A 4,597-nucleotide genomic window follows, 5' to 3' on the forward strand; every position below is an offset into this window, starting at 1 on the left:
AATTTTGTCAAAGGCTTTCTCTGCATCTATTGAGATAATCATATGTTTTTTTATCTTTCAATTTGTTAATGTGATGTATAACATTGATTGATTTGAAGATATTGAAGAAATCTTGCATCCCTGGGATAAAGCCCACTTGGTCAAAATGTATGAGCTTTTTAATATGTTGTTGTATTCTGTTTGCTAGAATTTTGTTGAGGATTTTTGCATCTATATACATTATTAATATTGGCCTGTAATTTTCTTTTTTTGTGACATCTTCGTCTGGTTTATGTATTAGGGTGATGGTAGCCTCATAGAATGAGTTTAGAACTCTACCTTCCTCTGCAATTTTCTGGAAGAGTTTGAGTAGGATAGGCATTAGCTCTTCTCTAAATTTTTGGTAGAATTCAGCTGTGAAGCTGTCTGGCACTGGGCTTTTGTTTGCTGGAAGATTTCTGATTACAATTTCAATTTCCGTGCTTGTGATGGGTCTGTTAAGATTTTCTATTTCTTCCTGGTCCAGTTTTGGATAGTTGTACTTTTCTAAGAATTTGTCCATTTCTTCCAAGCTGTCCATTTTATTGGCATATAGTTGCTAATAGTAGTCTCTAATGATCTCTTGTATTTCTGTGTTGTCTGTTGTGATCTCTCCATTTTCATTTCTAATTTTGTTGTTTTGATTCTTCTCCTTTGTTTCTTGATGAGTCTGGCTAATGGTTTGTCAATTTTATTTATCTTCTCAAAGAACCAGGTTTTGGCTTTGTTGATTTTTGCTATGGTCTCTTTTGTTCTTTTTTTTTTTTTTTTGCATTTCTTTCTGCCCTAATTTTTAAGATTTCTTTCCTTCTACTAACCCTGGGTTTCTTCATTTCTTCCTTTTCTAGTTGCTTTAAGTGTAGAGTTAGGTTATTTATTTGACTTTTTTCTTGTTTCTTGAGGCAAGCTCATATTGCTATGAACCTTCTCCTTAGCACTACTTTTACAGTGCCCCATAGGTTTTGAGTTGTTGTGTATTCATTTTCATTCATTTCTATGCACATTTTTATTTCTTTTTTGATTTCTTCTGTGATTTCTTTGTTATTCAGCAGCATGTTGTTCAGCCTCCATATGTTGGAATTTTTAATAGTTTTTGTCCTGTAATTGAGATCTAATCTTACTGCATTGTGGTTAGAAAAGATGCTTGGAATGATTTCAATTTTTTTGAATTTGCCAAGGCTAGATTTATGGTCCAGGATGTGATCTATCCTGGAGAAGGTTCCGTGTGCACTTGAGAAAAAGGTGAAATTCATTGTGTTGGGGTGAAATGTCCTATAGATATCAATTAAGTCTAACTGGTCTGTTGTATCATTTAAAGTTTGTGTTTCCTTGTTAATTTTCTCTTTGGTTGACCTATCCATAGATGTGAGTTGGGTATTAAAGTCTCCCACTATTATTGTGTTATTGTTAATTTCCCCTTTCATCCTTGTTAGCATTTGTCTTACATATTGTGGTGCTCCTATGTTGGGTGCATATATATTTATCATTGTTATATCTTCTTCTTGACTTGATCCTTTGATCAGTATGTAATATCCTTCTTTGTCTCTTTTCACAGCCTTTATTTTAAAGTCTACTTTATCTGATATGAGTATTGCTACTCCTGCTTTCTTTTGGTCTCTATTTTTGTGGAATATCTTTTTCCAGCACTTCATTTTCAGTGTGTATGTGTCCCTTGTTTTGAGGTGGGTCTCTTGTAGACAATATAAATAGGGGTCTTGTTTTTGTATCCATGCAGCCAGACTTTGTCTTTTGGTTGGGGCATTCGACCCATTTACATTTAAGGTAATTATTGATGAGTATGATCTCATTGCCATTTACTTGGTTGTTTTGGGTTCGAGTTTATACACTCTTTCTGTGTTTTCTGTCTAGAGAAGATCCTTTAGCATTTGTGGGAGAGCTGGTTTGGTGGTGCTGAATTCTCTCAACTTTTGCTTGTCTGTAAAGCTTTTGATTTCTCCTTTCATATTTGAATGAGATCCTTGCTGGGTACAGTAATCTGGGCTGTAGGTTTTTCTCTTTCATCACTTTAAGTATGTCCTTCCATTCCCTCCTGGCCTGAAGAGTTTCTATTGATAGATAAGCTCTTATCCTTATGGGAATCCCCTTGTGTGCTATTTGTTGTTTTTCCCTTGCTGCTTTTAGTATTTGTTCTTTGTGTTTGATCTTTGTTAATTTGATTAATATGTGTCTTGTGGTGTATCACCGTGGGTTTATCCTGTTTGGGACCCTCTAGGTTTCTTGGACTTGGGTGGCTATTTTCTTCCCCATTTTAGGGAAGTTTTCAACTATTATCTCCTCAAGTATTTTCTCACGGTCTTTCTTTTTGTCTTCTTCTGGTACTTTTATGATTCGAATGTTGGGGTATTTAACATTATCCCAGAGGTCTCTGAGGTTGTCCTCATTTCTTTCTAATCTTTTTTCTTTTTTCCTCTTTGCTTCATTTATTTCTACCATTCTATCTTCTACCTTACTTATCCTATCATCTACCTCCTTTATTCTACTGCTGATTCCCTCCAGAGTGTTTTTTTTATCTCATTTATTGCATCATTCATTATTGATTGACTCTTTTTTATTTCTTCTAGATCCTTGTTAAACATTGCTTGCATCTTCTCAATCCTTGTCTCCAGGCTATTTATATGTAACTCCATTTTGTTTTCAAGATTTTGGATCATTTTCGCTATCATTATTCTGAATTTTTTATCAGGTAGATTCTGTATCTCTTACTCTTTTGTTTGGTTAGGTGGGCATTTATCCTGTTCCTTTGCCTGCTGAGTATTTCTCTGCCTTTTCATCTTGTTTATATTGCTGTGTTTGGGGTGGCCTTTCTGGCAGTTTGTAGTTCCTCTTTATTGTGGAGGTTCCTCACTGTGGGTGGGGTTGGATGGGTGGCTTGTCAAGGTTTCCTGGTTAGGGAAGCTCGTGTTGGTGTTCTGGTGGGTAGAGCTGGATTTCTTCTCTCTGGAGTGCAATGAAGTGTCCAGTAGTGAGTTTTGAAATGTCAGTGGGTTTGGTGTGAATTTGGGAAGCCTGTATATTGAAGCTTAGGACTATGTTCCTGCATTGCTGGAGAATTTGCATGGTGTGTCTTGCTCTGGAACTTCTTGGCCCTTGGGTGGTGCTTGATTTCAATATATGTATGGAGGCTTTTGATGAGCGCTTATCGATTGATGTTCCCTGGAGTCAGGAGTTCTCTGGTGTTCTCAGATTTGGGACTTAAGCCTCCTGCCTCTGGTTTCCAGTCTTATTCTTACAATAGCCTCAAGACTTCTCCATCTATACAGCACCTATGATAAAACATCTAGGTTAATGACGAAAAGTTCCTCCACAGTGAGGGACACCTGGAGAGATACACTGATTTACATGGAGAAGAGAAAAGCAGGGAGAGAGATAGAGGTGACCAGGAGGAGAAGAGGGGGAATCAAGAGGGAAGAGAGCAAGCTAGCCAGTAATCATTTCCCTATGTGCTGTCCACATCTGGACCCCTCAGAGATGTTCACAGAATTACACAGAGAAGAGAAGAGAGAGGAAAGAGACAGAGGTGGCCAGGAGGATCAAAGCCAGAATCAAAAGGAGAGAGACAGATCCAGCCAGTAATCAGGCACTGATGAAGCATTCACAAGCAAAGCCCATCAACAATTCCCTGGAGTAGAAGTAGAATCTGAGACTTCCCAGGTGGCTCAGTGGTAAAGCTCCCACCTATATTCAGGAGACACAGGAGATGAGGGTTTGATCCCTGGTTGGGAAGATACCCAGGAGAAGGAAATGGCAACCCACTCCAGTATTCTTGCCTGGAAAATCTCAGAGACAGAGAAGCATGGTGGGCAACAGTCACAAAAGAGTTGGACTTGACTGAACAACTAAACAACAAAAAGTAGAATCTGGGTCATAAAATAAAAAATCTTTTTTCTTTCTTTCCCTTCCTTCTTTCTTCCTTCCTTCCTCTTTCTTTCTTCTCTTACCTTTTTTTTTCCCCCTTGTGCTGAGTCAACATTCACTTGCTCACAGGTCACCTCCTGCAGAGGCCTCGCATCCCTGACCCTTCAGTCCAGACTCCCTGGGGAGAAATCACTCCACTGACACCTCAGTTCTGAGGGCCGTGTGCAGAGATGCTGCTCCCGGGGCTGTGATTCAAGATGACGGCCAGGGGGCCTTGGGAAGAGATGATGCACCTGGCACTGTGATCTAGGTACACAGCTACACAGCTGAGCCCCGCCATCTCAGCTCACATGAGCCACAAGCAGCAGCCCTGCAGAGGGCTTTTAGGGAAGAGCATGTGGTCCAGAGCAAGTTCTATTGAAACAAGCCACACCTGGCAAAGAATGCTTGTGGTGTCTGACGTGGCAGGGGCATAACAGAATAGGAAGAAATCAAACCCTCTTCTGCTCAATAACAGAATGTGATTCTCCTAGAGACCTAGATAAGGGAAAAGCAGAAGACTAGTTAAGAAAATTATTTAATACCAGTGTAGTCTGCATCGTTCCCTTTAAAAATGATGTTTACTCTTGGAAATCTGTACCTCCGCTCCTGATAGAAGCCAGGTGAGACTTGTAGATCTTTCTGTTCCATCAGGTCAAAGACT

At 39.4% G+C, this 4,597-nt stretch overlaps 1 long non-coding RNA gene across 1 annotated transcript; it reads right to left on the reverse strand.

Moving 5' to 3' along the window:
- Positions 1–804: 804 nt before the first annotated feature.
- LOC147361953 (uncharacterized) lies at positions 805–4,346 on the reverse strand. The gene is made up of 2 exons (XR_015138403.1): positions 3,978–4,346; positions 805–3,302 (listed from the first exon to the last, which is right to left on the reverse strand). It is a non-coding gene; the product is annotated as an uncharacterized LOC147361953 (long non-coding RNA).
- Positions 4,347–4,597: the final 251 nt, after the last annotated feature.

This window comes from Bos grunniens, chromosome 12 (genome assembly GCF_055505025.1).
Source record: "Bos grunniens cultivar Pamir isolate PY7600 chromosome 12, Bosgru_T2T1.0, whole genome shotgun sequence".
Lineage (NCBI taxonomy): Eukaryota > Metazoa > Chordata > Mammalia > Artiodactyla > Bovidae > Bos > Bos grunniens.